Source organism: Protopterus annectens, chromosome 6.part0 (genome assembly GCF_019279795.1).
Source record: "Protopterus annectens isolate FY-2018-M chromosome 6.part0, PAN1.0, whole genome shotgun sequence".
Classification (NCBI taxonomy): domain Eukaryota; kingdom Metazoa; phylum Chordata; order Ceratodontiformes; family Protopteridae; genus Protopterus; species Protopterus annectens.
Genome location: NC_056737.1, coordinates 694,515,681 through 694,528,223, shown reverse-complemented (window position 1 = coordinate 694,528,223; position 12,543 = coordinate 694,515,681).

The window sequence follows — 12,543 nt, the reverse complement described above, 5'->3', positions numbered from 1 at the left end:
CTAGTTTTTACATCCTTCTGAAAATGCATGCCAATGCAAAAACTGTTTCTCTACAACTTTATAAGTACATAAAAGCAATATTTAAAATCTGTCCCGGATTTTGGATTTTGGACCTTCGTCCCTCATTAGGTTTTGTCTTTGTCTCTGATTCTTTTGCTAATAGATTGAGAGGTAGTGCTTTTTATCATAGTCAGATGAGGTGTAAATGACTAAGCAGCTATAACTGCTAGGGGGGTGTGACTGTGGATGAAAGTAACTTATCCACTGGTTGTTTGCTTGGTTAACAGTCTGGCTTTGCAGGACTAATGTGCATTTGTGTGAAACTAGACAGAATACTTCTAGCTACTGTTCATGTGAAACAAAGTAAAAATGAGATAGCTCTCAACTGTCCCTGATGGTCCTGGTTTTTGCATCATATCTTTGGTCCATTTTATATAACATTTCTGGTTTCTAGTAAATCATTGAGGATTGCAGTCACTCAGTAATGACAAGCACTTGATTTGAGACTAAATATACTTCATAAAGCCATGCTAATGCAAAATCTGTTATTCCAGCAACTTTTTCTCAGAATTCTGACTGATATAACAGGAAATGAAATCCTCTGATGGAGGTTTTCAGTGGATCACTGGTCACCTTAGAAGTGCCTGAGGACTGGAAGACAGAAAGTGTGATAATCAGACATTTATGGGGGGGATACATAGAACTACATGCCTGTTAGCCTAAGAGTAGTGGAAGGGAGAGTCATGAAGAGAATCCAACAGTAAATGACAGTTATTTTCTAACAGGACGACAATCTGGAAGACAATAACCAATATCGGTTCATGGGCAGAAGAAGCTTTCAGCCAAATTTCCTACAGGCTTGCAGCTGTGTTACTGTAGAACTTGACAGCAGAGTACTGCTACTTTTGGTCTATGCAGAGTACACCAAGGCTTTTGGTTTAGTCCTACAGTGGTGTCTGCTAAAGGAAAGGGAGAGATTGAGGCAGGATCAAAGAACCTAGATTGCTGGAGAGTTGAATGTCATGACAAGGAAGATAACAGGAATGATAAAAGCAACAAGTGAAGTACTGAAAGGTTTGGTTCTGGGTACAGTACTCTTCACAGTGCTTGTGTCAAGACACATGTAAGGAACAGGAAACAAGATTATCTTCACTGTTGGTGACGTAAAGTTAGGCATGGCAGTGGAAGATGGGAGGAGAGTTTCTGGAATGCTTTAGAAAGACTGATCAGCTATGCTGAATGATGGTGTATAAGGTCAGAATCATATCCAGCACTAGGTGACTTAGGCAGTTTCCTAGGGCCTGCTAGCTGGGGGGGGGGGCTGCCCCAACATTTAATTTTTAATTAAACAGTATAGAAAAATTACATGTCTTCTTTAAGGTTCACTCTGCATCTGAGCGTGTGTCTTTAGTATGATGCATGCACAACAATGCAGATTTAAACATTGGAACTTTCCTGCTGCTGCTGCGTTTTTACAGAATTTAAACATGGAAAACCTGCTGGAACTGCTTGCTGCCATGAGATTGATGTTTGTGTGTGACCTCAGGTTAGTTAATTAACTTACTCAGGCTGGATGGCAGGTTAGTTAATTAATTTGCTCAGGCTCAAACCTTGTACCTTAGTTACAGGATTCAAGAACCTGAATGCATTTTCCAAGGAACTGTAAGTTTCAAAGGAAGAGAAGTCTGTTGTTGTTCATGGCAAGTCTGTTTTCAATGTGCACTGTTTTGTTTAGCAAATGGCCATTGGTGTTTGTGCTACAGAATTTGAGAACAGCTTTAATATCATAACAGGTAACATAATTACCTTTGGTGCGGAAGGCTGTGGGTTCTACTCCCACACCATGTAGATGGACTGCTGATACTGTGGTGCATGTTATGGAGGGCACAGGGGTGCTGTATTCCTAAGTGCATCCTCATTTGAATGAGATGCCTAGTAACTATGAACTTGTCAGTTTGCCAGCCATTCCCTGTTGCAATATTACCAATTTACCATTTTTTTAAATGTAACACAGACAATTTATTCTTCAAGAGCAGCAGGCACTGAATTTTTAGGTGAAACACTGAAATGTAAAGTTGTTTGCCAGCAGCAACCTCTTCATTAGTTACAGATCTCTTTAATGTGGAATTATTCAGATGACTTTCATTTCTGCAGAAACTGTGCATACTGACTTATATTGGTGGATTATAATGACAGACGTTTGAATGACCTTTTGTGGTTGAAATGTTCTGAAATGGGTAGTTTTGTCATACATTTTGTTTCATTGCTTACTGGAAAAATGTTCAAAACTAAAAATTTAAAACACACTAACAAATGATGCTGTATTATATAAGGAATATAATTAATACAAACCGGAAAGTGACTCAAAGAACACATGCATGTAATGCATAGTCCTAAAAATGTGTGCAAGGGGCCTATGGTTAGAAAACAGCCCAAAGGTAAACTTAATCTGCCACTGGCCAGATGCATTTTCTTTGAATGTGTGCTTCAATGCCATTTCAGTGAATGTGAGCTTCAAGGACAGAGAAGTTTATTGTTCATGATAACTCTGTTTTCATTGTAAGACTACATTGTTTTGTTTAGCAAATGGTTATCAGCGTTTGTGCTATAACACTTGACATAAAAGTTTTAATTAAATCCAAGTATCTGTAACCTTTGTAGAAGTAAAGTAGAAAATAGTCTGCAGACCGAGAGGTCTGAACAGTGTTTATGGTAACGGGGAGAAATAGCCAAGTAATGGGACACTAGAGTGGATATGTGTGTGTGTGTGGGGGGGGGGGGGGGGTCCCAATCCATTACCCTGCCTAGAGCTCCATTTGAACATGATGCGGCTCTGTGTAAGGTTCGGTGCAGACAAATACAAAGTACTGCACCTGGGTCGCAGCAGCTCTGGTGTATCGCCATGGAGAGGGAGTGGAACTGGTGGCAATAAAGCAGAGAGAGTTGTGAAAGGATCTGGGAGTATAAATCATATTTGGAATGGGTTAACAGGAGCAAAATGACAGGACAGTGACACTAACCCACAGTGCTGTGGTCAAAGATGTAATGCTCCTATTCTACTGGTCCTTACTCAGGCCACATCTTAGGTACCGTGTGTGATCCTAGAGTCTATACAAAGGAGAGACATCAATCTGCTGTAAGGAATGCAGAGGAAAGCTACCAAAAGAATGCAATGGATGTAAGTGAAATGAAACGATTAAAGATGGAAGGAGCTAGAGCTGTTAATATCAGGTACCAGAACAGACATGAATGACATGGCTTGCTTAAGCAAGATTTTGTCAGGCTGATGTGAAGGGTGTTGTCATGAATAATGACAACAGTAGAGGGAGGAGATGACACACACAACAAATTACAGGGGACAGCTACTTCTGGGATATTTTTTCTTATTATTTTTTAGACTGGACTGTGGGCCCATGGAATGGACTACCAGAAAGGCTGGTGGAAAGGAAATCTACTGAGGTATTCAAGGAGAATGGGACAAATAGAAAGGAGCTGAGGAAAAAGATTAGGAATGGATGGGTGGTAGAATACTGAATGCACTCATAAGGGATGCAGTAACTTCATCTTTAACTTCAATGCTAAGTGGTAAGTTTTCAGTATGTACAGTACCATACATTTCTAATAGTTACTAGGCGACTTTGTGACAAACTTAAGATGAATATATGCAAAATATATTTTTGTTGACAGCGGTTGAAATACAATGATTGAAGTCATGCAAACCAATATGCAATCATGCAGACACAACTTCAGCTTTGAATGGTCTCTCTCTCTCTCTCTCTGTGTTTCTCTACTCTTCGTGTATCTTGAGGCTCCTGAACTTCACAGTTCAAAGGGCTGTGTATGGAAAGTTATTCACAAGGTCTCATTTCAGGTTAACAGTTACTATAGTAACATTAGAGCAAAGCCATATAGGCTGAAGGGTCTCAGTACCGCAGAAACCTCAAGACAGAAAACAACCTTATGTATAGTTGCTCATATTCTGCTTTTCTAGTGCTGGGACAAGACTTGTATATTTGACATTGCTTTACTTAATGCCATTTTCATTTGCTGCAGTTCACAGACAGTACAAGTTTCCAGAATAATCTTATGGATGCAACTGCGCAGCAGCTATATATTTAGTGCAACAGTATACAATAATCTATTTTGATTTTACTCATTAGATTATGGAAGTGCTGTCTTGTTTACAGTACTAAATTTCTCATAGTAAAACTGCAAAGTGTGTATTAGTAGACAGCATCTGCTAATAATGTGCTGCAATGTATTTTGTACATGATCGGTGTAATTAACTAGTTATTTCATACATGATTGATGTAATTAACTAGTTATTTTATACATGATCGGTGTAATTAACTAGTTATTTTATACATGATCGGTGTAATTAACTAGTTTCGTTATACTTCAGCATCTGATTCCAAAGACATTCATCTGGAGCGTTTCTCCCCAGGCCTCTGCTGAAAATAGGCTCTGTCCCAGTCGGACTGTCCCGGTTAAATAAATAAATATATTATAATTCTCAGAGATTACCTTAAATGTAAGGAAACAGATGTATCTCACTAGTTTTTGTTCACTTCTTAAAATTCACATTAAGCTACCCTTTTAATTAGAAAACAAAAAAAAATATTTGTTAACATTAAAATGTGGACAAGTACAAAACAAAGACTGCTCAGCACTGATCTCTTTCCTTAGAAGCCTTCTATTTGTACTGATTAAGTAATAGATATTGTGAGGTTATGATAGTGCACATTTTACATTAAAAAAATCTCTTATGGTAAACATAGATTGATGTATCCAATTTACCCATTTCCCTGCCACACCATAACCATTCAGTCTAGTTAAATAACAGGTCACACTCCCCTGGCATTTACTAATCTGCCTTCTGAATGTTCCATGCATTACTCTATTTGCATCATTTTATCAATTTTGAATGGAATACCTTCTCAGATATCCTTTCTATCTGTGGATGATACTTCCTTGTGTTTCCCGTGTTGTACTCCTCTCAGTGTATTGTCTTTTTGTCCCCTTCATTGTCCACATCAGTTTTCTGAAAAATAATTTCAACTTGGACTTTTTTTCTTATTCCAGATGTTTGACGTTATTTATCATTTCCTCCTTCTTCATGACTCGAGAGTGTAAGGATTCTGAAAACTGCTTCTCTTGGAATACCTTGTGGAAATTTTTCCTGAAGCTTTATTTTTCCATGTAAATATACATCTGTATGATGGCTTTGCTTATAGGTTCATAGGAGATTACTAGGCTAATGGTTTAAGAGTCCTTACAAGCTGTGACAACCTCCTGGCAACCTAAATGTAAAGTAGATGCTGGTACCTAGTCTGTTTCAATGAATAACCCACAAAACACAACCTTGGCACTAAAAGCATAGAGAGAGTGCACTACTGTCCTGGGTCTGGATCTCCAGCCTACACACCCAAATTAGATTGCACACTGTTCACGTATAGAGCCACACCACTCTCTCTGTGAACCAAATGTCTACCAGCACCCCTCTATCCACAGTAACTGCCTTTCACTCAAAGTATTATTTTTCACATTCACACACATGCACACAATTTCCAGGGAAGGCTGTTGAATCCTTCAATTCCACACAGCTTTCTTCCTGGGCCTGGTAGTACTGCCACCACTCAGTAGAAAGTCAGAGATTTCCAGTTACTGGTATGCTCTGATTGTGCCACTTGATATCTCTTTTAAAGGTAATCAACCAAAGCAGTCTCAAAGACATGGCCTTTACAGTGTGCTATTCCTATGTGTAAATGGTTACCATCTTCTCAATTAAGCAACAGTGTGTAAATACTCTTGTAATGAATAAATAGCAGCCACAATAGCTTAAAAATGATTTAAATGATTTTACTTAAATAATAAAGAAAATAGCACAAATACCAAACAAAATATACATACAACATACAAGGAAGATCAAAGTAAAGTATAATAAACATAGACAGAATGCATACAGAAAAATCTAACTCCAGGTATCTGTTTCCTAGCTAGCTTCTACAAGCAGTACTGCACCTTAAAAATGACTAGTTAATTTCCACAGATAGGTTGTTCTCACAGCAACTTCACACTTGTCTCTCAACATTTCATTAAGTCACAATTATATAGCCAAAGTCCTTATGTGACTTCATTGTTGCTATAGAAACTGGTCATAAACCAGCTAGCCTCATACTTGTCACAACAGTAAGAATTTGTTCCAATACCTTCACATCTGTTTCTTCTTTACTTACATCCCAAATGACCATTGCATTCCAATGTTTTTTCATCCTCATCTGTTATCCTAGAAAATGATGCCATCCTGTCTGTGAATTAGCCCCTCACTCTGTCCTTTAACATCTGGACAAACAAAAGTGTTTGCTAGGTAACATATTTATTGCAAATCAGCATGCCAGAAACAGAAGAGAAAAAAGAAAACATACAAAGAGGAATACATTTTGCTTGCTTCAGCCTAGCATAAGCACATTTCATAAGCATTCACTTTTAGCTTGGCTATCACCTCTTGCTTCACACAAGCCAATATAACCTGATTTTACCAAATATACATCCCCTAGGTACCAGAGTATGGCATGGATTTGTGCCTATGCCTTCAGTATTTTACAGATTGCTCCTGTCCTTAGGGGACATAGAAGCTACCGCAGGTGTGAATTTGTGATGCCCCATCCACTGAACCAAACTGCATTGGTACAGGGCTAGGGAAGGGCTCTGCTTAATGTGAATAGGAAGTCTGTTCTAAAGAAGGGACAATCTCTGAAACACATATCTGTCTCTCCAGCATGTTTTGTTTGAGTCGTTGACTGGTGACCCTCATGCTTTTTGACTTGTGGATGTGTAACATCTCCATCAGGACTGGATTTGTGAGTGCCTTGTAGGTCAGGCATAGGTCACCCTGTCCTCAGGAGGCAGAGTAAAGGGATAGGACGTATAGTCTATTTACATAGGGCCTGTTGTTCACACCCTGTATTTTATTTGTGAAGAACCTCTTAGGTTATTCCAGCTGCTCAGGTATATGCCAGATAGTGCATTGTACTCAATTATTGGTCTAATGAGGGCTGAGTACAGCAGGACTATAATTTCCTTGGATCTGGATGCCATATCTTTACCTTTATAAGTTGTGCCACATAGAAAGACTTCCTCACCACTGTAAACACATGGCAAAGTTCAGGCTGCTATCTATCTTTGTAGCTAGATCTCTCACTTCTGAGTCTACTCTTAGGGGTGTGCTATTGATGTAATTTGCAGGGGTATTTGACTTCCCAAAGGGTATGATAATGCATTTTTATTGTGTTTAGTTTTAAGCCATGGTTCTGGCACCAATCATTTGTCTGATCTAAACTCTTCTGACGGACATCTACATCATTGCGGGATTCAGTGAGATGGATCATAGGAAGTTACTAGGCTAATGGCTCTGGGGCCCATACAAGCCTAGCCAGGAGTTTATCCCCAAAAAAGAAAAAGAACCTTCAGTCAGCACCTGTCATCTCTGTCAGTGAAAGACAAAGGTGGAATCCCTGGGACAAATTTGCAGTTTCCCATCCACTCATCAAGGTTGTGCTTGAAGAGGTCAGTGAGGTACTCTGTTTGACATGTATGGGAAGTCTATTCCAGAGATGGGGCAGCCTCTGGGAGACAAACGTGACTCTCCAGCAGGTTTTGTCGATGTTGCATATTAGATTTAGCCCTATCAAGCGGGTAATGCACTGGGAGTTAGACTTACAAATATGGAGTATCTCTAGTAGGGCAGGGTCCAATATTGCTTTGTAGGCGAGACACAGATCACCTCTGAGCAATCTGTATCATACAGAGTAGAGTGATAGTGATTTAAGTCTGTCCACATAGGACAAATGTTGGAGGCCATGGATTTTCTTTGTAAGGTATTTCTGTCGCCTTTCCAGTTGGTGCAGGTGTTTGGAGAGGTGCATACCAAATGAGGTATTATACTCAATTATAGCCCTAATGAGAGAGGAGTACAGAGAGGTAATAACCTCCTTTATTCTGGATGCAATCCCTTTACTTATGAGTTGAACCATGTAAAAGGCTTTTCTGACCATTGCTGCTACATGATGGTCGAATGTGTGGTAGTTATCAACCTGAGTCCCCAGGTCTCTCACCACAGGTTGTGTGCTTAGGGGGTTGCCATTGATGTGGTGATCAGTAGGGGCTGTATTTTGCTGAATGGTATGATAATACTTATTTTGCATTTAACTTAAGGCCATGACTTTGGCACCAGTTATTTGTAGCTGTGAAACCCTCTTGCAGTATGTTAACATCATTTGGGGAGTCAGTGACAGCACCCAACTTACAGTCATCTGCAAATTGGTCAGCCACAGACCCTTTGTCTTTGCCTGGGCCTTTGAGAAGTAGATGTGAAACACTAGGGGTCCCAGGAAAAGATCCCTGGGAACACCACTAGTGACAGGTCTGCTGTCGGAGGTGGTGGCACCTATTTTGACCTTGTGGGTCGTATTGGTGAGCCTGTTGGCCACCCATCTGATGAGATAGGGATTTATGCAAAGTTGTGTTAGCTTTCCGATGATGCTGAGTGGGGGATTGTATCAAAGGCCTTGGCCAAGTCAAGGTAAACTGTATGTACTGACTTTCCCTCATCCAGGGCCTTGGTGACAGTCTCAAAGAAGTCAACCAGGTTCAACAGGCAATATTTGCCCATGATGTATCCAAATTGGGTGGGGTCAAGTGCTTTGAGATAGCCTATGTCCTTGTTTATGAGATTCATAATAATACGCTCTATGGTTTTACAGATCAGAGTTGTCAAAGTAATGGGGCGATAGGTTCCAGGGTCAGTAGTGGCACCACCTTTGTGCAAGAGGATGACAATGGCAGTTCTCCACCCTGATGGAAAGAAGCCTTTAATTAGGCTGTGGTTGAATAGAGCCCTCAATGGTGAAACTAATTCTTGCTAGAGATGGTGCAGAATACAGCCTGGGATACTATAAGGTCAAATGGAAGCTGTGTTCTTTTCCTTGGATAGGGCCTTCAACACTTGATCTACAGAGATGTGAGGTCTGGGACAAGTATCGGGGATGTCAAATGGGTCTTTTGGGGGGGGGGGGATAGGAGGGTGAAGTTTGCACTGAACCTATCAGCTAGTAGGTTGGCTAAGTCAACAGGATCGATGTAAGTGGTACCATTTAGTAGTAATTCGGAACAAACATGGGCTTTGCCATGGAGGTTCCTGATATAACTGAAGAAGAACTTGTGGTTTCCCTTTGTTTCAGAGGCTAGTTTCAATTCATAATTGGTTTTGGAGGTTTTCACTAGTGATCTAATTTGCTTGTTGTGGCTGAGGAGGGAGATTTTCCAGTTTGGAATTTGTTCCTTTTTACCTTGGACAATAGTTTATTCCTTTTGTTGTAAAACCCGTTGATAGAGGATGGCCACCAGGCAGGTTTGTGTTTCCTTGAGGAGCAGGTTTTAGTTCTGTTGGGTATGGTTGAGTCCATGCAGTTGTACAGGTGCATGTATATTGCATTGGCATACTGTTTAGCATAGTTGTCTGCATCCTCTGAGGGAGGCGGTGGTGTGAAGTTACTGATACCCTCCCTTAGGAAATTGTAGTCAGCTTTTGAGAAGTTTTTTAGCCTGGTTATGGCTGTGGAGGGGTTGGGTGGGATAGAAACTTTGAATGAGACAGACTGATGATCTGATCTCATCAGGGAAGAACATATTATGGGAGTGGTGCAGTGGTCACCTATGTTGGTGAGAACCAAGTCCAGAATATTATCTCCCCTTGTGGGGGATGAGAAGAGCTGGTCTAGTGTGTTAGAATTGATGAAGTCAAGGAATCATTGTGTGAGTGCATTAGTGCAGAAATAGTTCTCCCAGTCAATGGTGGGGTAGGTGAAGTCACCAAAGATCAGGGTGTTAGGGGGTACCTTGATGGAGTCAAGTAGGTCCAGGTAGGAGGAGTAGGCGTCCTGAGTCATGGAGATGGGTCTATAGCTGGCTGGCTTGCTTGGATGCATGTCTTGCCAACTGTCAGTTGCACCTGGAATAATTCCAGTGCACCATGCTGGCAAACCAGTCTGGAGGTGTGCCTGTCCTTAATGAAGATAGAGGCTCCACCACCCTTAGTTTTTCCGACCTCATTTTGGGGTTGGAAAGTGTGGAACAAGGTATAGCCTGGTAAGGCAGGGGTGCTCTCTGCAGCCCTGAACCAAGTTTTCGTGACCACACAGACATTGGCATCTTCCAGTGTAAGGAGATCCTCCAGTGAGTGCATTTTCAGGTTAAGGCTCCTAGCATTAAACAGCACGATCTTCAATTTGCTTGTTGACAGATCTTTTATGTTAAAAGATTTGTCTTTGGGACACGGCTTAAGAAAGGTATAATGGGGGAGGCAAGAGCCTTGGCCAAGATCCTGAACCCCAGGGGTGATGGGTGGAGGCCACCTCTGGCAAAGCATCGAGGCCTGTCAACCATGTCATCCCGGGAAGACAGTTACTGGATCCCCTTGGAAAGATAAGGCACTGATAACACCAAACTTACCTTTGTATATAAAATTAAAGTTTACTCTACAAAGTAATGGTGATACATGACCAAAGTAACAACATACTGTTCAAATACTTGCTATGTTTTGCTGTATCTTGTCTTATGTACTCTGTCAATGAGTTTATGTATAGTACCCTTGGACATATTTTGTATCAGTCCCTCAGCCTGAGAAAACCTTCTGTAAACTATACATACTAAACTCATTTACTGTCTCATTTTGTTTGGCTTCTTGTGCAAAGACTGCACAGTTTTTTTTTCCTTTTCTGGACTGCTTCCACACTCTGTCTGAAAATCTGGGGTCTTCAGAATGGCACAAAGTACTCATAAACTGTCTGTACAGATGTTACATACTTAGTAGGATGTTTGAATTTCATCAGATCATCAATATGGAAATTTCCCTTGGAGATCAGTTCATCAGTTTGGAGATTTACTTTGGAGTAGTCTCTAAAAACAGAGGGCGTTAAAGGTAACTCAGGTCTGATACTTAAAAATATTCCCACAAAGTGGTCAGATTTGACTATTGATTTGGTAACTTTTGGTGATGAGTACATGGAGGCTATATTAGTGAGAACCAGGTCCGATATTCTTCAAAGTCTCATTGGGATTTGAACCAGTTAGTCTAAGGAGCTAGCATTAATGAAGCCCAGTACTCTTTGAGCATATTTATTTTGTGGTGGTGGGGGTTTTCGAGTTAGTTGAAGGAGAGTTGAAGTCACTCAAGAAGATAGTGCTGGGTTTGATAGTGAGGGATGTCAGTTTGTTTAGATATGCCTCACGGACTGTTGGTGTCATGGAGGGGTACAGTGACTGAATAATATGTGATACTGCATTTTGTATGTCATGAGAAGGATGTGATTGAGTTTATGGTCATTGTACTGCTTTAAGAGTCTGGAGGTGACATTTTTTTAGGAACACAGACATGCCCCCTTCAGGTACACTGTCAAATTCAGTGTTGAGTCTGAGGGAGTGGTAGACACAAAAATTTTGCACTACTGATTTACTTTGACTGTTCAGGAACCATGTTTCAGCAAGCACACATTTATCTATATTTTCAAGTATTGGGAATGCCTGTAAGGAGTGTAACTTTTTGTTAAGGTTTCTGGCATTGAGCAGTGCTACCTTTATATGATTTTGATTATTATTGGATATGTAGGTAATTTGTGGAGACTGGCCTTACATAAAAAAGGCATTATGGGGGAAGAAAAGGTGTTTACCAGTATATATGGAAATCATGAGGAGAGAGATGCAAGCCATCCCAGGGAAAGCAGTGGGTGTTATCATACATCTCCTCCCAGGCTGAAGATCTATATTGGATCCCATAGATAAGCCTGTAATTAAAGTTCATTATCTTTTGTTTGTATTGAGGCATAATTCTTGGCAATGGTAGGATACTGCTCAATACTAGTTTCACACCCTTTTCAGATGCATATTCAGAGAGCCCCATCATGTCCCTCTTCATATGATCCAAAGATGTGAGTTTCATTTGAAATTATTTACTACCATGTCTGCAGTGGCCAGATTGTGTGTGCATCTGGGGTGAAAGGACTTTAGGGCCCAAGTGACACTGAGAGCCAGCTAACCATCTCTGCTCAGTCCGGTGAGTGGAGTATATTTGTATCTAACTATGGAGTTGTCTTTGACCAAGAAATTCCTTGAAGTACTAGCCTGGTCTTGCTGCTTTAAGGGCTTAAGCATACTAGCAGTGTGACCCCTTTTCATAGCTGAATTTTCTATAGTGTGAGAACATGTTGTATGTTGGTTATGACTTGTTAATTGTGGATAGCTTTCAGGAGACAGACTTGAAGGTTTAAGCTAATGCCTACTCATAGGAGTTCTAGAAGGCCTGGTTAGAGATTTCTTTTAATGGCATCAGCATAAGACAGTTTTGTGATGACAGTCTGTGGATTTTACATATGTCTGGATGGGGGGTAATATGTATTTTACTTGGTGCATAACCTGACTGGGAGAGGAACACTGCCACTTAGATAAGTATTTACACTTCTCACAGATAGAGTCCTTTGGGTTAAGAAG